This window comes from Crassostrea angulata, chromosome 7 (genome assembly GCF_025612915.1).
Source record: "Crassostrea angulata isolate pt1a10 chromosome 7, ASM2561291v2, whole genome shotgun sequence".
In the NCBI taxonomy this organism is placed as follows: Eukaryota; Metazoa; Mollusca; class Bivalvia; order Ostreida; family Ostreidae; genus Magallana; species Magallana angulata.
This window is the reverse complement of record NC_069117.1, coordinates 53,800,819-53,827,866: the sequence shown is the minus strand read 5'-3', so window position 1 is coordinate 53,827,866 and position 27,048 is coordinate 53,800,819. Positions and strand designations below refer to the sequence as shown.

At 31.8% G+C, this 27,048-nt stretch overlaps 2 long non-coding RNA genes across 3 annotated transcripts; both read left to right on the top strand.

Annotated features, from left to right (window-relative positions):
• Positions 1-1,872: 1,872 nt before the first annotated feature.
• On the top strand, positions 1,873-18,608 carry LOC128156675 (uncharacterized). Of its 2 annotated transcripts, none has more exons than XR_008239745.1 (3): positions 1,873-1,967; positions 9,052-9,103; positions 18,120-18,608. It is a non-coding gene; the product is annotated as an uncharacterized LOC128156675 (long non-coding RNA). The 2 variants fall into 2 exon arrangements; XR_008239746.1 differs by lacking the exon at positions 1,873-1,967 and adding an exon at positions 8,962-8,984.
• A 5,116-nt stretch (positions 18,609-23,724) lies between these two features.
• Positions 23,725-25,937, top strand: LOC128156677 (uncharacterized). The gene is made up of 3 exons (XR_008239749.1): positions 23,725-23,783; positions 23,876-23,927; positions 25,090-25,937. It is a non-coding gene; the product is annotated as an uncharacterized LOC128156677 (long non-coding RNA).
• Positions 25,938-27,048: the final 1,111 nt, after the last annotated feature.

Genomic DNA, 27,048 nt, shown 5'->3' with positions numbered 1-27,048 from the left:
CGATCACCAATTTTTTGTTAATATTTCCTATAGTTCAAAACTGTCAAAAAAATTAAAGCGAGATTTTTAAAATCCGCGAGGGTTGTTTTACGCGATTTTACGCGAAAATTAATTCCTTGCGTTTAATTAGGAATCTACAGTACGGGAACATGCACTTTTGTATGGCGTTGCAATTACCCTCGCGAAAGTCTGATCTGTTAACTCTTTATATATATTTAATATTTACGTGTTTTTGTGTTAATAAATGTCACATTTCAATTATTCTGATAATTTTAAAACACACTTTGAAACAGGACAAAATATTACTGAAACTGTACTTAATTATTTAAGTTAGATCTGCAATTTTTTAACCACCCAGCCCCATTAAAATTAATAATGTGCCTTTAATGAATAAACAGTATTTACCTGCTCTTTATTATCAAGAAAAAGATTTTACAAAGCACTAAATTGGAACTTCACATCTTCAACAACCTTTGAAGACCAGTGGAATTTAAATCTATTAACCAGGTTTATTAAAAGTTCAAAATACTTTTTACAACGTAATGAAACATACAACCTTACACTTATCTTTTTTAAGATAAAGAAATACATTACTTCTTTCAAGGTATAAGTGACGTATTTAGACCATTTCAAGTATAACATTGAGTGCACATACGTGTTTTGCATGTGTGGATAACTTTTCATAAAATGTGAACTCCGACAAACCCAACTGCTATAAAGTTCACATACATAAATCCCTGAATACTTGTTTACTTGAACAAAGCGACGTTTTCAACATTCTGTGCATGAGAGCGGATAGAACAGCAAATATTCACATTTGTCTTCATATCAAATTATGGGTTTAGACTCATAATTTATATGTCTTACTTGCTCTCAAGTATTTGTAATGCGATTCAATACATTTTCTTTTATCTTGACAGCGCACATCTCTCAATCTAGCGTCACCACTGTTGTTGATAATAAAAAAAAAATAGCACAATCTGTCCAAATTTAAGTCAAATTTATTCAAAACATGTGTGTGTGTGTGTGTGATTCTTTTTGTTTGGATATAAATAATTTAGGAAATGATGCAGTATTTGTTGTAAGGAGTTTGAGTTGAGTTTGTGATGCAGGAAAGTTGTGCCTTTACCTAAGTAAGGAAATGTGATGTATGTCCGAAATTTGATCGTCAACAAATACGCCGAACATACCTTTCAGAAATGAAAATCAATAATAACTATATTCTATTCATCTCATATCTTGACAGCTAGTTTGGGTTAACAAGAATGATTAAATTAGTCCTTACGAGTGTCTTCTCTAAACTAATGAATCCTACCAAACATAAAAACACGCAATCTTCATACTAAGTGGAACATTTTGAAAGTAGATGTAATCTTTCTTTTAATATCACCGATCCTTACTTTCAAAATGACATACATTTTTAATTATGAATCCATTCCCTTTAGGTATGAGTAAAAGTATGCGTTCAAAAACAGCTTTTATCCGGGCAAGAGCAAGGTCCCTTTAATCAGAAGCAATGTCACATCTCGCATAAAACAAATTGTATCCACCAAAATCTTCTAGAAGACCAACACCCACCATACAAAATCTCAAACAGGGCGCTAAAGATTTTGCCCTTGCTGCACTTATACTCAGAACATTGTTCGTCAGAGGATCGGCAATCATTACTTTTTCTATTGAACCACTAGCGGCGGATGATTTACGGAACGAGGAAAGCTCCGCATAAAAGCTAGATTGTTTGTTTTCAAATGTAATAAATCAGATATAAAAAGATTTCAAAAAGTTCGCCCTCATTTTTCAATTGTTATGGTAATTTATGACAAGAAAATCTCAAATGATTGGTGGATATGCGCCTTATTGATACTTGATAACCAAAAGTATAATATTGATGCTAAAAATATTGAAAGTATGTGCAATAAAAAAGATGACCTCGGCATATGAAGCTCCAAGAAAGCTTAAATAATTAGGTAAGATTTCATTTCTATTACGTATTTATGAAAGTACCTGCAATCATAAAAGTGATCTCCGGGGCATTTCAAGCACTAAGAGGCTGAAATGTGTTAAATAAGGTAGGATTTCATATCTATTGTGTATTTTCCAATTTATGTTGAAATTGCCAGCCAAAAACAGTAAAATAGCGTTGGTAATCGTTGTGTAATTTAAAGTCTAATCTGGTCGCTGAATGGATGTATTATCGCTGTATGTGTACACAAACTTTCAAAACTACCTCTGATACGCAGGTTGCAAGGCATTCTCTCTTTAAACTCAGATGTTATTGTTTGAACTTGCGATCTATTAGTTTTCGTTTGATAAGTGGGGTTGTGTTCAAAAATCCTTTCTTTAACAGATCGTGACAAAAACTGTTAAACGTTATGTAACAGGCATTAAAACTCAAAATAAATTACGACAAGTCATCGAAAATGCATCTTTTTTGAAGATTAAAACCAAACATACATGTTGCATGTTAAGTTTACAAGTAATAAATTTTGAGAGTCATTTATTCAGATTGTCAGTTCTGAAAAAATAACACTCCATGAGAGAATTTCGTAACCGCGGGCTAAAGATTTTAAGTAAAAGATGTAAATCTAGATCTGTGTTTTTTTATTATATATATGAGAGCGTTATTTGAACGCAAAGAAGTAAAAGAAAAGAAACATATTTGCCATGTAATATTCAAAGTATGGTTAATTTAATTAGCACACTAAAAATCACCTTTTTTCCAATTAAAAAAGAACTGTATTCACTGTTTACGTATTACAAGTATATTTTTTTTTGATACAGTAATCCGATAAATATGATATAAGTCATCGCTGTCAAATAATTGCTATTTATGGTATCACAAAAAGTACCTAAGCTTTTGCAATTACAAAAAAAAATTGAAATAATTTACTTTGTTGTTAATCTTCAAAATCTTGAAAATTGAAAGTGCATGGCTGCTCAAGAATCATATTTTTATATGTCTTTGTTCATGTTAGTATACACATTATATCAAATAATAATAGATTCTTGCGCAAGCATGCTTTTGATGTTCATTAGTTGAAACACACTTGAAGAACACAATACCTTTATATGCTCATAAACATACAAGATATTCATGACGTCTTGTCAACGTTGTTACATCACACGGTTCTTTGTTGTTATATACTTTCTTAATACGTGTTTTTTCTATCTTTAAGCAGATCTTTCAAGCTTGATTTATAACCTCTGGTACCTCCATAATTCATAGGGCGATAACTGCATAATACGATCACATACAGTTCAATCAAATCCAATTAGGAAACTTTAAACTTTAAACATAACATTGTAGTAGAAATTGACCACTTAAAAGCTTTTTTGCATATTTTCTCAATTTTTTTTTTATATATTTATTATTGGATTTTGAATTGTAGCTATCTGCTGATCGCTGATCTATTAGTGTGTAGTATTAGTTACATGGTTTGTAGTTGACCTACTATGGTTTATACATAGTCAGTAAATTCCATATGGAGCGAGAACGGAGCTCGAACCCCCATATTGAATTTACTGACCATGTATTATCCATACTAGGTCAACTACAAACCATGTAACGATTATATCTACTGTCTTTTTTATGATAAAAAGTAAGTAAAACAATGCAAATCAAGCTTTTGTAATAATATTACAAGTGTCAATTTGAGTACGAAACTTGACGTCATAATGCTCTAAAATGACGTCATAATGTTTGAAGGGGGTAATATTTTCTACTGACAATGTATGGAATATACATAGTATCCACGTGACTGCTGTTAGCCAATGATTTTCTTAAAATTTAGCAGGAGGTAAGATATAGCAATACATATTTAGACGATTAGATTTTAGATGATTTCTAAGTATATATGCTAATATTTCTATATTAGCATATATATTTCTAAAAAGCATACATAAATAGACATAAATAGAAAGGCAATGAAATAATCTTAGTCAATAGAGAGAGTGACCATCTCAAATGGCCCCACTTAAAAAATGGACAATAGGATGAAAAGCATTTCAGAGAATTTTGCTTTGACCTTGACCTATAGCTTAGACATTTTCAAACTGGTTGAACTTTTAATTCAATCTCATTCCCCCTCTGTTACAGGCATTTTTGTTCAACCTGAGCAAGATTAAGCAAATTGGAAATAATCTGCGGCCTAAAACTGATTATAAAGAGATCTGCTATGACCTTCAAATTGACTTGGTTCAAAGACACTGCACACCATTTACCCAAAAGCCTTTTGTGTGATCCGAAATGATCTTGACCTACAAACATCATGCAATGTTACTGCATACACCTTGATTAATAGCACCCTGTGTGTAAAGTATGAGCCAGATGTGACAAAAGGAAACGTGATAGAGGCAATGCTCTAGACAAGGATTTTTCATACAATTGGTTCAAAAATACTGCACACCCTTTATTCAGAAGCTCTGCTTAAGCGACGTATAAGTAAAATAGGACTTAGTAGAAAATAGATTTGCTCTGAAAAAAAGATTTTTGCGTGGCCTCAAATGACCTTAACCCTTGATCTACAAACTTCATTCAAAGTCATAACACACCCTTTGACCATATGCATTCTGTAAGTAAAGCATGAGCCAGATATTTGACTAAGGGGAGAGAAGTTATTTTTCATATAATTTTGCTATGACCTTAACCTTAGACGTAGAAACATGATTTAAGGTCACTGCATACCCTTTATCCAAAGGCTCTTTATCGGTAAAGTATGAGCCAGATTACACCAAGGGGAGAGAGGATATGCTCCAGAGAAGAGATCTCGAATGGACAGAAGGACGAACAGAGTGATCACTATAGGGCGCCCGCAGCGCGGGGCCTTAAAATGAACAACACATACACATGTAAACAGATGAAAATAAATATCAAAATAGAATTATGATTGAAACTATTCAAATTTTCAAAACTGTTTAAACTGTTTAAAACTGACATGTGCAATAAACCCATACTTTTTCGCATATATTTTTGGTAATAAATTTGTACAGAATAATTTTATATGTGGCTGTTTTATATCAGTCAAGATAAGTACATGATTGTTATTACTCTTCTACTGTAATAAATCTTAAAATTGGCAAAACATAAAAATAGAATAACAATAAAACTGATCGCACTAAAGTTATATAAGCCGTATATTAAAATGACATGAAGGGAAGGGAGTTGTTTTGTTTGGTAAACCTATCTGTTATCATAAATGGAAACCTCGTAATATGAATATATTTTTTTAAACAAAAATATGAAACATTTTTTGTTAACTCAGTCAAACCTGAATTCCAACTTATATCTTACAAATCATTCTATTATAGTAAATAATACAAATTTGTTTTATTTCTCTGTTTCGACTGATTTTTTTCAACCGATAGGTATTGGTTACAAAATGCATGTTAACATTGTTATAATAATAATAGAAAAAATATTTTAATAATAGAAATGGTATGTACTGTTTACCTCAAAGTTCCTCAAGCTAGCAATACATATATGGAATTGCAAAGGTAAAAAAAACCGTTAATGTACGCAGATCTATTACTAGCATCATTTCTTTTACAGATGTAAAAGAATACTTATTTCAAGAATATTTAATAAAACAGGTGTTTAGAAGTCTAATGAACGCTATACTTTTTGTGTTTTGTAATAACTGAATAAATGATCTGATATATAAAAACGTATATACGGTACTATTTTATATACACTAATTGTTTCCATTTTCATTGTAGTCGAAACTTTTTTTATTAGCCCTTGTTTTCTTATTACCGAATGTATTACCAAAATGCAAAATATTATATATTCTGGATGTTTTTCATGTTTTTAAAAATGATAAATTTAAAGGAGTTCCTATTTAGTATTTCAAAATATATCCACCATATTGCTTTTACAGCTTCATTTTTTTTTGGTGAAATGAAAACTAAATAATATAAAAATTATTTCTTTTTACATTACAGGTAATCTTATACTGATCACATAAATGATATGCTACACAAACTGCAATATCAAACGTAAATTTTCAAAATGATTCTTTTGTTTTAATCCAACTTAATTTTCAAGCCTTCGTATTCCTGAATACATATCATAATGATGTCATGCAGACAAATATACTTATATTTCCAGGAATAAAATTGAAAAAAAAGTCGCCTGCTTATTATTCGGTTTAATGATTACCCATTAAACGTTAAAACTTAATTAAAGATAATGTAAGAAATGGTTTGCAAACTTAATAATGTCATATACTTGTAAAATAGGAAATCTCAAGGAAAAAGGAATAAACCAATTGAGTATCTGAATTCGCAAATTGTCTTCTTTATCGATGTACAGAGCTAAACGTTTCTACTTATTGTGCCTTTTTCACAAGAAATAAGAAGAATGATATGATATTCTGTCATAAATTTGTCAATACATGCTTTTTAAAAATTTTTTTTTGATAATGATAAAGTATAGATAACTATATTGGAAAATGAAAATTACCATCCTTTTTTAAATAGTTTCATCATTCAAATAATCTAAATGATTAATTTAGGTAAATATCTATGTGCAAACATTCAATGAAGGATACCAAACAAGAAACTACATGTACATCGTTTAAGTCTGGGAGCCTTGGATCTACACTTGCCTAGTTACGAGATTGTATTTTAAATAGAACATTCGTCAGTTGCTATCATTATCGTTTTGGATCAGTTATTAACATAAAACCACGGAGATATATTAGACTTTACTCTAGATTAAGTTTGGCATTAATAGATCATCCTTTTAACAATTTAGGACATCTTATCCATAAAAAACCTTACCACCCGGAAGAAGAAGTTTAAAGTTTCTTATATTTCAATTGATAAAAAATTCAGGTCATCGTTTTAAAATTGCACTTTCAAATTCATTCTATCATTGCCTTATACTCTTTAGATATATTTGCTAAGGATTTGATAACATGATTTATTGCATTGCGAGACCTTTTAAATGTTTACAGAAATCGGACACGATTGTACAAGATATCATAAAGTATTTTTAAAATACAGATATGAAATCTAATAGTAAAACATGTGTATAGTTATACAAGATAGTGGACAGGTTCAGTTTAGAATTCTCCTAATCAGATTTCTTGGTGGTTTAAAAAACATTGAAATTTAAACAACATGTATATTTTGTTGTCATCATATCGTTATCGATTGTATTTTATATTATATCAAAATGGTTCATGCTCTAGTCCAAACTGAAAAATGCTAAAACGTTATAAAATAAATTGTTTTATATCTCAGTGTTCCTAATGTTCATAAGATTGAGGCCCGTGATGCAAAATGTTAGTAAGTGAGGAAGTAAACGTTATCATAGTTACGAATTGTTGGATTAATGCCACTTTGTAGTTAAATAAATCCAGCACTCTGACAGTATGGAATACAAGGTCAATTCTCGTATTCATTTTTTGATTTTGCAAGAAAACAGTTTACGCTTTCTTGTTTAAAATGTTTTCATAGAAACATGTTCGATGATTCGGAGTTCAACGAAAAGTTCATTCACTCTCTTGTATCTAAAACATAATATAGTACAAAGTTATACGGTCTAGGTATGGCAGTTATTAAAGTATTATGATACTTATATTTACTGATTATGATAATCAAAATTTAAATATGATTTGATCAATTTCAAGTTTCTTCTACCAAATGCACCCAATTTCCTCAGGATCATTAAATAATTTTGATTAAGGATAACTGATAAAGCCATTTAACGTATACATATGTTAAAAATTCAGTAAAAATCGTCTTATATATAAGAAAAAGACTGAGTTTAAACTAACAGTTTTATTTTCATCATACCTTAAGTATGAGTTTAAGTTGAAACAACAAAATTGTCAATCTGAAACGTTGATTTACAATAGGTGTATGTGTTTTATGTCTTTTACTATCATTGTGTCATCGTTATGCTTAATAAGGTTTTTGCTTGCTTGACACCTTAACTTGTTATTTTATTTTTATTAAAACGGGATGGGGTTCTATGTGGCTGATGCTATATTCAGTTTTTACTCAATTTCTCACTCAGTCTTGTTTCATTGTACTTTTAGATGCCCTTTTTCAAAAAATATACTACGTGTCTGAATTTGCTCTTATCAAAGTTGTGTGTGTGTGTGTGTGGTGGGGGGGGGGGGGGGTTGCATCTAACGTCTTTATTCTTATGAAAATTATACATTATAAACCTATTAGAAATTCTTAAAGATTCGAGCCATTTTAATAGTGCTCTTTGTAAAATTTTGAGATATATGCTTAAAAAACAATTCATTTCTTATTATTTAGTCGCAAAACAATAGCTACACTGGTTCAAATTTGGTTGCAAAAAAGCCACATTGACAAGTGTATTAAGACAGCGTTTTATTAAGCATTCCAGACTTCGCAGTTTTTTTTCTTTAAAATCTTTTTTGCATCATTATAGATAAAGATTTAGATGTTTACCATAGTTTGTTAACAGCCGTTCTCTTCTTGACTTTATTCTAGCTACAATTAAATAAACGGATTTTCATAAAAGGGTATAATGCAGTGAAACATATTACACTGAATTCTGGACTAAAGTTTTATTGTTTATATACAAAATTTATGATACAAAGGATCAAGGCATGCAAAAAGGACCCATATCGCTATGTTTGGTTGTCGTAACTTACAAAGATTGAGATTACATTTGTATTAGTTTTAAAAAAAATTGGAAAGATTAGAAAAAATGTAGATTTATTTAATTTGATTTAGATGTAGGAGAAGGGCATGGATAACAATGCAGACAACTGATTGGCTGAACGAGGAAATACACTATGTAAATGGCAAAGAAGGCGTGATTTGTTCATGGAACAGAAATTTAAATTTTCTGAAATATTTACACATCATAAATTATCTGAACATTTCATAATCTGCCTACATGTATATAAGGTTGTGATATTAAACGACATATATACAACACACACTATAAGAGCTATAGGGTCGAACAGTGGAGTCACAAGGCAAGATCTATATGAACAGTTGGCAAGTCGTTTCCTTTTTTAGATTAATATAGTTTCATGATTTAATGCTTGTTTTTCTTTTCAGATGAAATCAACACTTCTTATAACCCTTTTATTGGCAATGACCATTCTTCAAGGTAACCATTAAACATTCAATTAAATATGTTTTTATTTGATGTTATTCAAATGAAGGTTTATAGTTTTATATTTACAAAATACGTGTATAAACAGTTTTAAATTTAACCAGATTAATGTACGAAGATTTCTCAATTTAACCAATGTCATGAAATGATTCGATATAAAGATGTATAAATTTGAAAAATATTGACTGGGTTGAGAACAACACTGATTATGATAGCCCCCGAGGGACGAAACATTGTCACAAGAAGGCTAACATTATCAATGTTGCCTCCAATCCTGCGTGATAATTTTTTAATGCGTAGAGCAATGCTCGACACAAAGGCAGCTGATGTTATATATTAAATACTTACCATTTACCTAATAAAGCACAATGTACTCAGTGCTACGATCTCGGATTCATTTAAAACTGTCCCATCAGGTTGAATTGAAACTCATCAGTAAAATTATATTGCAATCCTCTCCGTCTTCCAGTGCATTACACATGTCATTGATAAAAACACCCCTCAATCGGCATCTACTGTCTTAGTCTAAAGGGAGGACGGAGAATGTCACATTTATGTGAATGAGATCTCCATGCACTGTGTGTTTGTGTCAATATTTAAAAACATATGCATTTATAAACATGTGTATATAAACTTGATTTGTGTACAGTACATATTAGGCAATCGGTTTTTAGAACGCAGTTCGCAGTTCGCAGTTCGCAATTGAATAGTGAACTGCGTTCTATAGAACGCAGTTCGCGATTCAAAATTTAGTGCGATTGAATAGTGAACTGCGTTCTATAGAACGCAGTTCGCAATTCAAAATTTAGAATTCATATTTGGGGCCCGCTTGCCTTATATGCAATTGAATAGTGAACTGCGTTCTATAGAACGCAGTTCGCAATTCAAAATTTAGAATTCATACTTGGGGCCCGCTTGCCTTATATGCAATTGAATAGTGAACTGCGTTCTATAGAACGCAGTTCGCAATTCAAAATCTAGAATTCATATTTGGGGCCCGATTGCCTTATATGCAATTGAATAGTGAACTGCGTTCTATAGAACGCAGTTCGCAATTCATAATTTAGAATTCATACTTGGGGCCCGCTTGCCTTATATGCAATTGAATAGTGAACTGCGTTCTATAGAACGTAGTTCGCAATTCATAATTTAGAATTCATATTTGGGGCCCGCTTGCCTTATATGCAATTGAATAGTGAACTGCGTTCTATAGAACGCAGTTCGCAATTCAAAATTTAGAATTCAGACTTGGGGCCCGCTTGCCTTATATGCAATTGAATAGTGAACTGCGTTCTATAGAACGCAGTTCGCAATTCAAAATTTAGAATTCAGACTTGGGGCCCGCTTGCCTTATATGCAATTGAATAGTGAACTGCGTTCTATAGAACGCAGTTCGCAATTCAAAATTTAGAATTCAGACTTCGGGCCCGCTTGCCTTATATGCAATTGAATAGTGAACTGCGTTCTATAGAACGCAGTTCGCAATTCAAAATTTAGAATTCATACTTGGGGCCCGCTTGCCTTATATGCAATTGAAAAGTGAACTGCGTTCTATAGAACGCAGTTCGCAATTCAAAATTTAGAATTCATACTTGGGGCCCGCTTGCCTTATATGCAATTGAAAAGTGAACTGCGTTCTATAGAACGCAGTTCGCAATTCAAAATTTAGAATTCATACTTGGGGCCCGCTTGCCTTATATGCAATTGAATAGTGAACTGCGTTCTATAGAACGCAGTTCGCAATTCAAAATTTAGAATTCATATTTGGGGCCCGCTTGCCTTATATGCAATTGAATAGTGAACTGCGTTCTATAGAACGCAGTTCGCAATTCAAAATTTAGAATTCATATTTGGGGCCCGCTTGCCTTATATGCAATTGAATAGTGAACTGCGTTCTATCTAGAATGCAGTTCGCAATTCAAAATCTAGAATTCATATTTGGGGCCCGATTGCCTTATATGCAATTGAATAGTGAACTGCGTTCTATCTAGAATGCGTTCTAGAACGCTGTTCGCAATTCATTTTTGGGGCCCGAAATTTTCAGGGGCATCTACTAGTGGTATTTCACTACCACTGTGAAATTTGGCAGTAATCTATAGTTTTTGAGATCTGTATGGTGTCCGGATAGGGCCATTTGCATTAGCGTGACATCGCGTTCAGATAAACGAGACATTGCGCTAACACATGTACACAACACACCGTCGCGCTAACGCAACTTTGCACAACACGCCGTCGCGCTAACACAACTTTGCACAACACGCCGTCGCGCTAACGCAACTTTGCAAGTTTCACAGTCTAGTAGGAAGTCGTGTCCTGAAATATTAGACTGCGCATGCTGAAATATGCATGCACGCAAGCATGGATAAAAAATAAATAAAATGTACTTTGAAATATATATATTATTTTCATTTATTATCAGTGCATATGAATAAAAATATAGTTACTAGTGTGTCACTAGATAAGGATATGAATTTCGTGAATCATTGTTTAGTTGATCCACGAAATTAAATATTCATTGAAGTGCAATTTTAATTAACATTTTGCATTGATAGGTTCATTGGCCACTAATTTACGTATACTTGATATTGTGATTTTCACTTTATCCACGAAAATTGATGCCCTTGAATATCAATGAAACTACAGTATTCAATTGCATATAAGCTCGATTCTCAGAAACTATAGATAACTGCATCACCATATTTTCACAGTGGTAGTGAAATACCACTAGTAGATGCCCCTGAAAAATTCAGGTCCCGAATATGAATTCTAAATTTTGATTTGCGAATTGCTTTCTAGATAGAACGCAGTTCACTATTCAATTGCATATAAGCCCGATTCTTAAACATAGGTTATAACAGATTACAAAGCTCACCGAGACGAGGGATCACCTTTTTGAGGAATCACCTTTATGAGACCACCTTTATCATATTATTTGAAAATCATAGTTAATGATCTTGGATATACATGGATACTGTTTTGACAAAATATCGTATAACAATATCATATAATAAAAATTGTATAATAATCATATGTTCATTTCATAGGGTATTATATGATACAATGTTTATCAATACGATAATATAAAATACTATATATCATCCTATGATACCAGTACAATATATATCATATATTACAATAAAATACTGTAATTAATAATGATGAAATATGATATTGTAACATATGATATGACATTGTATCTTCTTATACATTATTGTATTTGATCACATAATACAATATCATAATATATTATGATATTGATATGATATGATACATTAAAATAATATATGATACAATATCATATCACATAATGCATCACAATATTATACTGTATAATATTATAGCATGATATTGCATTGTATGATATTGTATCATATTTAATACAATGTAAGATATTGTATCATATGATACAATAAAATTAGCTACAACATTGTATCATATCAATTGATACAATATCATGTGATATAGTACTATATAAATCATACAATATCATAGTATACTTTATTGTATTATATGATACAATATCACATTATACAATATCATATAATACATTTTCATATATTGATATAATAATATATTATATAAACCAATCTCATTTTATACAATATCGTATCATATGATATGATATATTATATACAATATCATATCATATGATACTATATTATGTTGCAATATCATATGAAATAGCATGTGATAAAATATAATATATGTGATATTATACAATATCATATTATACAATATTGTATCATAATAAACAATACTATACATAACAATATCACAATACAATATCATATCATAATGTACAAAAAAAATTGATACAATATCATATCGTATCATATAACTTTTTACAATATAATATATGATATAATATTGTATCATATAAAACAATAGTGTATCATATCATACAATACTATATCATAGGAATCATATTATATCATTTAACAACGAACACATCTATCAAGCAGGTTTTAGATAGGATAATTTTTTTAGCAACTTTGATAATGGAGATCTGCATCTGAAGCTACCTCTGCAGTTCATTTATATTATAGTTAAATCAACTATGCAAGCTATTATCTATAAAATTTGTGACCTGTTCCAAAAAAACAATTCTCATCCAGCATCCGAAACATACGCCTCAGATTCAGCATTCAAGCCTGCCAGGTGCATCAGTATCATAAGACGTATCATCCATGCAAGTTTTATGAAGTTAGGACCAGTAATAACTAAGATATAATCATCAAAGGGCACCTGCTCCAAAAACTTTAACAAACTCTTAAAACCTTAACCTCCTTCAGCATCCGAAACCTATGGCTCAGATTCAGCATTCATGCCTGTCAGGTGCATCAGTATTATAAGACGCACCATCCATATAAGTTTGGTGAAGTTAAGACCAGTGATAACTAAGTTATTATCATCAAAGGGCACCTGCTCCAAAACTTTAACCAGCTCTAAAAACCTTAACCTCATCCAGCATCCGAAACTTATGGCTCAGATTCAGCATTCAAGCCTGCCAGGTATATCAGTATCATAAGACGCACCATCTATGCAAATTTAGTGAAGTTAGGACCAGTAATAACTAAGATATAATCATCAAAGGGCACCTGCTCCAAAAACGTTAACCAGCTTTAAAAACCTTAACCTCATCCAGCATCTGAAACCTATGGCTCAGATTCAGCATTCAAGCCTGCCAGGTATATCAGTATCATAAGACGCACCATCTATGCAAATTTAGTGAAGTTAGGACCAGTAATAACTAAGATATAATCATCAAAGGGCACCTGCTCCAAAAACGTTAACCAGCTCTAAAAACCTTAACCTCATCCAGCATCTGAAACCTAAGGCTCAGATTCAGCATTAAAGCATGTCTGATGCATCAGTATCATAAGATGCACCATCCATGCAAGTTTGGTAAAGTTAGGACCAGCAGTAACCTATAAATTGCTATCAAAGGGCACCTGCACCAAAAACGTTAACCAGCTCCAAAAACCTTAACCTCCTCCAGCATCTGAAACTCATGGCCCTGATTCAGCATTCAGGTCTTTCAAGTCCATGAGTAGGTCAAGATGCATCATCCATGCAAGTTTGGTGAAGATAGGACAAGTAATAACTTAGATACAGGACCTGCAACAAAAACTTTAACCAGGTTCGGACGCCGACGCCGACGCCGAGGGTATAGCATAAGCTCCCCCCGACTTCGTTTCGGTGAGCTAAAAACTACCCAAACATGAATTCTAAATTTTAATTGCAAACTGCATTCTAGATAGAACGCAGTTCACTATTCAATTGCATATAAGGCAAGCGGGCCTCAAATATGAATTCTAAATTTTGAATTGCGAACTGCGTTCTAGATAGAACGCAGTTCACTATTTAATTGCATATAAGGAAAGCGGGCCTCAAATATGAATTCTAAATTTTGAATTGCGTACTGCGTTCTAGATAGAACGCAGTTCACTATTCAATCGCACTAAATTTTGAATTGCGAACTGTGTTCTATAGAATGCAGTTCACTATTCAAGTGCATATAAGGCAAGCGGGTCCCAAATATGAATTCTAAATTTGAATTGCAAACTGCGTTCTATAGAATGCAGTTCACTATTCAAGTACATATAAGGCAAGCGGGTCCCAAATATGAATTCTAAATTTTGAATTGCGAACTGCGTTCTATAGAATGCAGTTCACTATTCAATTGCATATAAGGCAAGCGGGCCCCAAGTATGAATTCTAAATTTTGAATTGTTCTAGATAGAACGCAGTTCACTATTCAATTGCATATAAGGCAAGTGGGCCCCAAATATGAATTCTAAATTTTGAATTGCGAACTGCGTTCTATAGAACGCAGTTCACTATTCAATTCATATAAGGCAAGCGGATCCCAAATATGAATTCTCAATTTTGAATTGCGAACTGCGTTCTATAGAACGCAGTTCACTATTCAATTGCATATAAGGCAAGCGGGCCCCAAATATGAATTCTAAATTTTGAATTGCGAACTGCGTTCTATAGAATGCAATTCACTATTCAATTGCATATAAGGCAAGCGGGTCCCAAATATGAATTCTAAATTTTGAATAACGAACTTCGTTCTATAGAACGCAGTTCACTATTCAATTGCATATAAAGCAAGCGGGCCCCAAATATGAAATCTTAATTTTGAATTGCGAACTGCGTTCTATAGAACGCAGTTCACTATTCAATTGCATAGAAGGCAAGCGGGCCCCAAATATGAATTCTAAATTTTGAATTGCGAACTGCGTTCTATAGAACGCAGTTCACTATTCAATTGCGAACTGCGAACTGCGAACTGCGTTCTAAAAACCGATTGCCTACATATTATCCACTTTCATTATTTTAACCCGTATGTTGATCGAATACAAATTTGATGGGTATCAATGCTATATTTTAAAGGAATTATCTAAAGTATGATGCAATTATTTCAACTTCCGTCCTCACGTTACCCTTTTGTCGAATATTTAAGGCAGAATATGATGGCTGAATTTGATTAATGACAGGTTTAACGCGCCGTTTGGTTGAATCGGTTGTAAGCTAAGGTGTTGAAGGACCGATGGGGAAACGGAGAGGGTCGCAAGATAATTTAGCGATGAGTTTCAAGCTAAACTTCAACCTGATGTGACAGGTTAACACAAATCCAAGTTGTCGGCGATGTGTACCTTAATTGTGTATTATAAGGTACAGGGCGTTCCTATATGCCCACATTTTTTTCGGACACCGTGCCCGATAAAAAATTTCATTCGACATCACGTGACTGGCATATGACGTTTATCTATAGCCGATAAATGAAAGAAGACACTGTGGCTAAATTTGGTTGACCACTAGTCTAGAGTATGAGACATATTGGGCGTGGGTTTGTAAACGACCACAATATAATCTTAATTCAAAATGGAAATGAAAAACAATTTATATGGTTTTAATGAAAGCACCAATTCAACGTTATCAAAAGCAACAAGCTTTTGAAAACAAAAAAATACTTGTAATGATAAAAAAAAGTTTAAAATTTTAAATATTGAAATTCAAATCAACGTTTTTGCAGCCGTGCTGAGTTGTTGTATTACATGCAACTTTGCCTACTATGGTTATGTCTTTTATGGCCGTGCTGTACTTTGATTTAAAAACATCTAACAGTCTCTGGTGATATTCTGCTTCAAATATGAATTATGCGACAGATGTTGAATCTGACTTTTCAACTCAGTAGCTTGCAAATCCTTGTATTATTACCGGTTCGTATTTTCGGACGATCAAACATTCCAATTATTGAATTTTTTATATCAAGAATTTTACATGATAATATACTATTGAATATTCTTGTAACAATATAAAATATTTCATCATAACGGAAACAGTCATATTGCCTTCCCGGAAACAGTTTCAATTTCAAAGGAAATAGGTGTATTGTTCTCCCAAAACTATTACATCACCCGCACGTTCAAATATTCTCCATAACAAGTTTAGCTTTTTAAAAAAAGCTTACCGTCTTTAGAACAAACCCTAAACAGCAATTATTTATCAAAGACAGTTTAATTCTTTTTATATAAATGTCATCTTCCTCTACATAGCATTGCGAGTGGAACATTTTATGTCATGTGTCGTTTAAGCCTGCGTGTCTAAAATTGAGAACTGCGTACCCAAGCTTGTAAGTTGAGATCGACTATAGGGTAAAAGAGATTTTAGGTAGGATCGTAGACTTGTATTATTTTTATTAAATCAAAATTATACCTCTGCATTTATCTATCTAAGGTGCAAATAACTTTACCGATATTTGGCATACCGCATCATTTTTTTTATTTTGTATAAATATTTGAATAAACAATACTAAAAGAAAAACAAATAATTTCAATAAATATTATAGAATGTTACTTTCAACTAGTTGAACCTGAAAACGAAAGGCTGAATTTCATTCATAGCAATTGGTATTGCTTTTCCCTTTTCTCGCTTTTTAAGATTTGAAATCTACGAAATTTGCTAAGTCGTTCATGAAAAAGATCATCAGAAAATTATCTCCCTTGCGCCGAACAGTATTTCAACCAATGAAATAAATGTAAATTTTCACATCATTTATTTTCTACCAATCACAAAGGTAAGGAAGTGCACAACCCGGAGACTGTAAATTATTTCACATCTTTATACCGTCTTCCAAGGAAGACGGTAATAATAACGTCGAAATTCGCTCCATCGAAACAGTTTATCGAAAATCAAATTGTTAGCACGGCTTCTGCGATTCGTTCATTTAAACCTCTAAATACTTTATCTAATTGATTGTAAATTCGGCAAATACAATGAGAGAATTCAACTCCATCTTGAGCGTCCTGAAAACAAGAGACGTCAACCTTTCACCTGGGAATTTTTTCTTGAAAAAGGAAAGAACATTCAGAAACTTCAGCTTGTTTAAATAATGCATTCTACAACAGCAGCATTAATGTAAAATATTATGATTATTGAAACTAAATGAACCGATTCAAATTTTACAATATATACATCAATTGTTAGATAAATATAAAAATATGTCAAACACTACACTTGTTATTGTTTGTTAACCGATTTTATAGCAATATATTATTACTATCATATATAGCAAAACTATGAAGTGTTATATTACACTCTTTCATCGGCATCGGGCAACATAACACTCCAGGGCTTTCCTATCATCTCGGGGGAATTATTGTGGCATGTAGCTCGAGAGGCCATTTAGTATATGTATACTATTTGAATCTTCAAGTGTGTTAATTGTCTGTGAGAGCTTCAACTCAAGTTTTGTTTTTTACTTAAAAATAGTTTTATCATTGTTACATTGCTTAGAGTGGGCATTTTCATCAGCATCATGGAGTTTCTTTGCACCATGTGATAATACACTGTATGCTTTCCTAAAAAACTTGTTATGTAAAAAAAATATTGCTATGATAGCTTTATTATGTATTTAATTATGTACCGACTGTACTGACCATCCCCATGAAAAATCAAAGAATGATCCTTTCCTTCTTATTGAATATTTTTTCTTTAGTGGTGTTCTCCACATCTACAAGTAGCCAAAGTACCACTACGGCTACGCCTGCGGGTACTCCTTCTCTTACTAATGCTCCTACTACTACGCCAGCAAACAACACAGCAGGAGGAGGCGGGGCAGACGCCGTGTCGCTAAGCTACTACATGTTTGCTTTGACAATACTTGGTGCATATTTCATTCAGTTGTTAGAGCACTAACTACATTCAAATAAGAGTGATGGCCTATGATCTTCCAAGGGAGGCAAATCCAACATTTTATGTTTTGTGAAACTGTAATATTACATAAAGTATTTAATGAATATTACTCTATTATTTACATATGATTTATGATTGCAAGTTTGTAATATTGATTGCTAAGTGGTTTATTTCGAATTTAATGTTGTTTTTGTTTTTTGAGAATTATATTTACAATCAACAACATTTTACATGTACATGTTAAATTATTAGGTATAGTTATTTATGACAAGCTAGTAAAAGAAAAAGAAAAGACAATTGTTACAGAGTTTCAATTTCAATCATCATATCATATATCAATTCATTATATTTAGGTATTTACCCATATGTTTTTAAACTGCAACGGTGTCTGCAAAACAAACTGAGTAGCTCGTGTTATATTGTTCAATGCTTATATTTAAAATTTTAAAAACGATATTGTTTTGAAATCTGATCGATAGCTTAAAATATTATTATTACAGGGTAGTTCAAAATAATGAAAGATCCACTGTAACAACCACAACCGTAAGTTTAAATTTTTGCTTATGTTGTTGCAGATGAACTAATAAGATCAACGTTTATAATTTTATATAAAAATCATCGTTTAAATTTCACCACCCGTCTGTGTTATGATGCCGTTAATGTCCTGTAATTATATTTTTTGGGCTACCTGTCAAACGTGCAGCTAAACACATCTTTAATAAAGGTCAGACGACATGTTCCTCGAAAAATGATAATTATTTTTCAAATTTTCAACGGCGTGATAATATACCAAAATTAAATTATACTACTTATTATTATATTTTAAATGATAGAAATGTAAAAAATATGTCCATTTATGCCAAAACAATTTATATCTGCAATTCATATATATATTTTTAATACGCCTGAGATTACATTATTTATTGTTTCATTTTCGTATATACATGTGTACTGTGTCCGATTTGTTTCTTAGCTGTTTTCTTAACCTATTCTTTAAAATTGAAATAGGAAAAAATATGTTCCATTCTATTTACTACTTTTTTGTATTAACCAAAGATGTCCTATCCAAGGTATGAATATCTGCCCGCGATATATGATGAACCCGTGCTTCACTTTTTGCCATGAAGTTATAATTAATCAAACCACGTACTTGGTTACCCCGTTCTGAAAAGTTTTATATCATATACCTAGAAGTGTATCAGCCCTGATACACATATTTTGGACTAGGTTAAACAGCAACCGAAAGCTTGGGCTGTTCGCCTTTTGGGTTGATATTTTTTCTGTCTCAGCCTGTCGTCAAGGGGTGTATTGCCCTCAAATTAAATCATAAATTGCCCTTTACCTGGGCTTGTATTAAGGAAAGTTTGTAAAATAACAAAAGAATAACAGAATCACAACTAAATAACAAAAGGCATCACATTATACGTCGGAACATTCTTTTTTACTGCTGAAAATTGAAAAAAATGATAATTTTCTTAACAGCACCAAATTGTGGTGTGTATCTAAGTAAGGGAAGATAACTTAAGCAACGTTAGATAGTAAAAATAGAAAAATTAGGTGGTTAAAGGAAATAACGCGTATAAACATTCCTAATCTCTAACAGTCGTGTAATCATGTCCACCACCTTACTCTCATTTTATGCTATTTCTAGCTGGTTTATCGAAAAGGAAAGTAGGTTTTTCATTAATGGTACAATAATGACCTATCAGGGAATAATTAACTACTGGTACTGTAGCAGTTATCGATTAAAGTTTAACGTTTTCTTCTCGTATTTCCTTTATTTCTTGATAATTTTGGATAAAACTTGACATATTTTAAATAGTGAACTCCTTATTTATCAATCTTTTAGTTTACATAATTATTTAGGACCTAAAATATCTTGTTTTGTGCTTTTTAGCACGCCCCGACTTTGCCGAGTTTTTACGATTTACTATACCAGTAATCGGCTTCGAGATAATAACATAGTATAATCCCTGTACATGTTGATTTTATATTTTGCTAAATGTAATTTGAATTCTTTTCCTTGTGGGGTCAGACTAAAGTAGTCGGGGTTATGATACATTATAAACAAAACTCTTAAAATTATTCGTTTATTATCATACGGTAATATACCAAATCGTAGACTATTGAATACATAATTGTGCAGTCAGGCGTTCAACTGCGCTACGAATCTCTCGGAACTTAGTGAATTCCGTTTATACATGTTATATGTATTAATATCATATGTCAAATCAAAGAAGGGATATATTAACGTATCACAAAGAGGTAATATTTTATTTTTAACTTATTACGTCACTTCCCCCACTGCTGAAAGTGCAAAGATGTAAAATCAGCGGCAAACAATGATCGTTAAACTCATATATAAAACATATTCAAGCTCACGGATATCATTTAACACCTGTTGAAATACCAAAGGTATAAGCAGTTACGCTGGTGCAGGCATTTTATTAGTTTGTTGGTAAAAAGTCTTAATTCATAAGTATAGATTCGTTTCATATAACTACATTTACATTTACATGTTTGCGTTAAATAACAACAATGTACGTGTAGCTTTTCTTTTTTTATCTTTAAATTCTTGACACATTCGGATTGGGAGCATATGAAAAGCGCTTTGCGTTCTGTTCTGTTTTCTTTTTTTTTAATTTGTGAATTCTTGTATTAATGTTTTCTTTACTTAAAGGAACTCCGAAAGCCCATGAAAAGATATTTTAGTCTTACCATAGCCTTCATTGAAAATATTACAAGAGGAGAATAAAACAAGATGATTTATTAAAATCTATCAAAAATTAGAACAAATTTGTTTAGGCCTTCAAAGAGATTTTCAATGATTAATCATACAGCAAAATTATTTATGGGCCTTTTCCCTTCTGCAGCAATATATGAAACGCCTTGTATCAGTTCAAATCGTTCTGTACCAACATAATGTGTCATAAATCCCGATGAAAAAGAAATAAAATATCAGCGTTAGCCCACATTGACGTTTTTGTTCGATACTATATTAAGAAATTTACATTTACTAAAGCTGCATTGTTTGTAATAATTATTTTTAAAAAATTGGTGTAATGAAACAAATTCTATAAAAGTCATACACACATGGACGTATTCATTTGATTAATCATTCAATGTTGAAGATAAATACACATAATTATATCAAAAACAAATCAGTGGACCATCTGTGACATATGAAATGTTACATAATGTTAAAAACTGGTCGGTGATACTGATAGGACGCTATAAAAATATTTTATCTTGTATTTAAATCCTATCAACCAAACAAGTATTTTGATGTGTAACAGGATATAAAACGTTATTTTAGTATCTATATCACGGATTTGGAAAAGATTAGTTAACAGTGAATAAAGCAATAAATTGTCGAGATCTTGACGACCATTATTATCAATCTTTACAAGAATTAGTTTAAAGGTGTAAAACTGCACGAAATCATTATTGAAAAAAGAACCCCCGCAGAGAGCGCATGAGATTGGAAAGCAATAATTTAGAAATGGAAAGATTTAATTTCCTTACAAGAATATTAGACAAATTGAACTGCGCTCTTTGTGTTATGTTCTTGATACAAAAGGAAGCAATAGGGTTTTTAAAAAAAAATTAAGTTCATGTGAAAGTATCATACACTATCTTTCAAGGTTTTTACTAAATTTTTTTAAACAGGCATGGCATGCACTTGAACACCTTTTAGGTGAAAGTATAAGACAACGTTGGGTTATAAATTACCATTATTTTACTAAAAGATATTTTTTTTGAAAATATGAATCGCTAGTCGTACGTACAAGATGATACTTCGTACATATGAGATTATAAAGCGTATTAGATATATCGTATCAAATATTTTTGGTTTTTAATTTTTTTAATTGGCAAATGATACAAGTGACATGATATTTTTAATAAGTAAATATAACAAAGATTGAAAAATCTTGAAAAAGGTTGTATTTCTCCTTAATAATTTGATTTAATTACTGTGGTTTCATCAATATTCGTTGAATACCAATTTTCGTGGATTTCGTTGTTAAGTTGATCTACGAAATTAAATGTTCATTGAAATGCAATTTCTATTAACATTTTTTATTAATTGGGTTATTAAAAAATAGACTTGTCTAGTTTCAACAAGATAACACCCACAAGTACTAATAATATTACAATGCAACACAATGAATATTCACAGGACTGATGCGGGAAACACGTGGACAAATCGCCAGTTTATGAAATATAATGTAAGATATTTAGATGCTACTAATAGTGTAGTCAATTTATTACAATCTTATTTGTAGATTGGGAATCCTTTGTTTCGAGGGGTGAAAGTCCAGGACATTCGGTAAAGCAATAGATAGACACATTTTCCTGCCAAATAAGTATATATAGAAGAACATCAGATCACCCGAGTTCTGTTTCTTGCAATAAGGAATTTTTATCGCCAGTGATGTCTATACAATTTTTTTTTGTAACTAAAGATTGTCAAATTTCTTGCAACACAGTTATGTACTCATGTAGTTCACAACAAGGTTATGCCTTTAAAAATATAAAATTTGTCTTATTGGCTGTTCAGGCCCAGATGATTAAGTTGTTTCTGGTATTGGCTGATAAAACTGCTGTTAATTTCTCCGACACATTTGAGTGTACTTCTTCATGGTATTCCCCATCTTCGTTTTAACACGCAAGAAATCATAGCTGATAATTTAACATTTCTCCCACCTACATAATAAACCTCAACCTTACCTTGTAATATTATTATATATTGATAATAATAATTTACTCCACTAATAAATCATGTGAGTTTTATTAGCGTTCAAAATAGATATACACCATGCAAATAGTGCCAATATCGCACCTATTTTTAGTGACTTGATTTCATTAAATTGTTCACATATTGATGAAGTTTATAGTTCATTTCTGTGAGCCTGTTACTTTATCCATGTTCTTCAATCTATCTCAGTTTTGGCCGTAAATGGAATCACTTTCAATAATTACGTTTGTGTATTATTGTATCCGTTCTTGGAATTCTTTGTCCTGAAAACACTTACATCGTGTTTTACTTTTGTAATAGTCTTCTTGCTGTATCTGTCTTCCACTGCTGGTCTGGTTAGTCGTAACCACATTAGCAAAACTCTCTTTGCTGTTTTATTGTAAGATTGATTGCATTGTTTCGATTATTTTGAATATTGTAGCGAAAGCCTTTTTAGAAGTTTAAGATGTCTTGCAAATATCAGAGGATATGACCCTAGGTTTGGGGAGGCATTGATGACCTTGTAGAAAACTGATTGGCTCTTTGGGAACATATACGATGAAAATGATTGTAAAGGTGTGTTTTATTCAGTGGGCTGTTTAAATTTGCTTCAATTCTAAAAAGCGAATTTCTTTTCACCTTTAACCATGTGTACATGTATATAAGCTTATAATATTCAAAGATTTGTTCATTGCAAACTAAAGGGACTTCGAACGGACGAGCCAAAAGGTAAGATTAAAAAGAATATCTGGCAAGTCATTTGTTTTAAAAATAATGTTAAATACATTTTATTATTCATTGTTAGTCCGAATTTTTTTCAGATGAAATCATCAATTGTTATCGTCTGTTTGTTGGTTTTGACCATTCATCAAGGTAATTATCATCTTTCTGCAATCTTCTGTATGTGTTCTTTGATTTTGTTAAGATGGTCCCCTTCTTGCGTGACGCCATCATTGATTGCTCTGTACATTGTATTGATACTTTGTCATTAACATCATTGTGCAATCACAGAATTATTGTGTTGACTTTGTTGTAGAGTTATTGCATTAGTAGAAGTGTGTAGTTGTCTATATGTGTAAAAAGATTTGATATTTTTAGTTACGCTTCAAAATACTGAATATGTACATGCATCGTAGTATACTAGTAAACTGTTCATTATTTTTTTTTTACAAAAACATCTTATTTCAGGTATATCTAAAATAAAATAAAGACCTCTACTATTTTTCAAAACAGACAAGCAAATTCATAAAGAAATTTTCGAACGAAGGATTCTTCCGAGGTGGAGTTAATTGAGCAAAATGGTGGTACAGTGTATACCAGTTCTAAAAGTCATAATACAAAAATAAGCAAATCATAACTTTCGTTTAATTATTTTTTACTATTTTACCCCCTAAGATTCGTCTTTTAATTGAACTTTCAATAAAAATAACAATTGTAATATGTTTCTCACACAATAATTGATGTAGAGAAAAGATTTTTGTATGCTTAAACAATGTACGTAGTAAGAAGTGCACAATTTTGAATTTTTTTAGAAAAACTTATTAAAAGGGGGTAAATAGGGGTATATGTGTTGTGAAGATTCTGGTTTAAAAGAATAACCATTTAAGTCCTCTATTTTCGTTTCGATTTTTTAGATGTACAAAATATCATACTTAAGACCTGCTAAGAAGGGAAGACCGATTTATATGAATTAAGTCTGTATATACATGTATTCCTTTTAAAAGTACATAATTACAAACAAAATGTGCATTTAAACAAATGTAACATACCATACTTATTATTTTTTTCAAATTAAAAAGCATAGAATGGCAAGATAATATAGCATGGTTAATACAGCACATTATCATATGCTTAAAGAGAACTTCAGTGTTTACAACGCGAGTTGCTCTCTATTTTAAGGCCAGAGGAATTAGAAAAGATAACCCCCCCTAAAAATAATATTTTTATATATCTAATTTCCTTATAAACGAGTTTTATTGTACAAATAAATATAAATCCTACAAACGTCATTATTTTTTAAAAATTTTATCTGTAGTAGTACAAAGCAATGTTGACGCCGCTGATCCTATCTCTGTCTCTCTCGGTAACTCCTCCACTACACCAGTAACTACAACAACCATCAAAGCTGTGACTCCGGGGAACAATGGGGCAGCAAGCGAAGGTGAAACAGGAGACAAACCTGTAACAGGAGACGGAAATAAGACAGGTGATGGTAGTGGGACAGGAAGCGGAGGTAAAACAGGCGACGGAAGTAAGACAGGAAGCGGAAGTAAGACAGGAAGCGGAAGTAAGACAGGAAGCGGAAGTGGGACAGGAGGCGGGGCAGATGCTGTGTCGCTCAACTTTTTTGTGTTTGCCTTGACTGTATTTTGTGCACATTTTATTTAGTTTTTTGAGAACTAACTGACTTTAAATTATTGTGACGGCATATGATCAAATGATCCTTGGGAGGCAAATCCAAATTTATCTGTTTTGTGATGCTCTAACAATTGTACTTTATCATTCATTTTAAATGATCTATTTATATATATGTTGTATGCAAGCAAGTTATTATAATTAATCAATTTTTTTTCAAATATCAAATCTCTTAAGATTCCTTTTAACAATCAAAATCATAAATGGAAGACCTTGTTCTTTTTGTTTTAATGACCTTTTATTTTTTTCTTAAACAAACTTTTTCAAAACCCAATATATCAAAAACATAGGGACGGATTTTCACAAAAGTATCAAAGATAAAAGTCAGTATCTAAAGCTATGCATACGTATCTTTTCGCATATGACGTCACTTTCGTTCGTCAACATTGCTCAATGTAGTTTCTTTCAAAAAGTAATTTTGTCAAGTAAATGTTTAGAGAATACTTAAAGATAAAAACTTAAAATTTTCAGCGATGATAGATTTATCTTTGAAAGGATGCCCTTGGGTAAAATAATAAACTTTTGTCAATTCCGGTCCACCTAAAAGCAAATTTTTGATTTTTGATTTTGATTTGATTCATATTTATGAAATGTTCGTTGCAGCGTGTCTTGAATGATTATAAAGAATGTTAAAAAAAGAAAATTTTATCAAGCATTACGTCATTAGGGGGTTAAAGGGGTCAGAGGTTTAAATTTGATCGTTTATATCTTAAAAAGGACAAATATTGAGAAAAGCAACATAAGAAGAAGAAGATGCTTAGAATGATGTTGTTAACTATATCAAAATTATCAAAATTTTGTTAAGTAGGTTAGAACTTTAATTACTAGTTGTGTCAATTATCCGCTTTGAAATACAGATAATAAAACAACAGCAGATGATAAGATCGTTACAAAATTTTGTATTAATCAATTCATAACGCAAATGAATTGTATTCAAAAAGACATACATTTAATGTCTCATGTAAAAGTAAAAACAATAGACCCAGGGGCCACATCGCTCACCTGAGCAACAATTGCCTTAAATCTGATCAAATTAGCATAACAGTATCAAAATATCTTAAAAACTAAGTACAGTAGATCTTGCTAAAAAAAAATTTTAAATCTGCCAATTTTTATCCACCTCTTTTTTTGGGTAAATACCAAGCCCCTCTTGTTGTTGTACCTGCAAGAATATTTTTCTCTATTCCTATATACCCCCCCCCCTCCATTTCGTGGCCCCATTTTTCTCTAGGGAATCATGGTTTCATCAAACTTAAATCTGCATAACCTGTGCTTTCACACTAGGCACTGAGTTTGGACCGAAAACTTTCCCACAATATTTTTAAAGATTTTCTCTATATATTCCTATGTAAAAATTCAAACCGCCATCACGGCCCCGCCCTATCACTAGGGACTGTGATTTTGCAAACTTGAATTTACACTATCCGAGGATGCCTCTACACATGTTTAAGCTTTTCTGGCCAAATAGTCTTTAAAAAGAAGATTTTAAAGATTTTCTCTATATATTCCTATGTAAAAATTCATCCCCCATTGTGGCCTCATCATAACCCTGGACTATTATTTAAACAAACTTGAATCT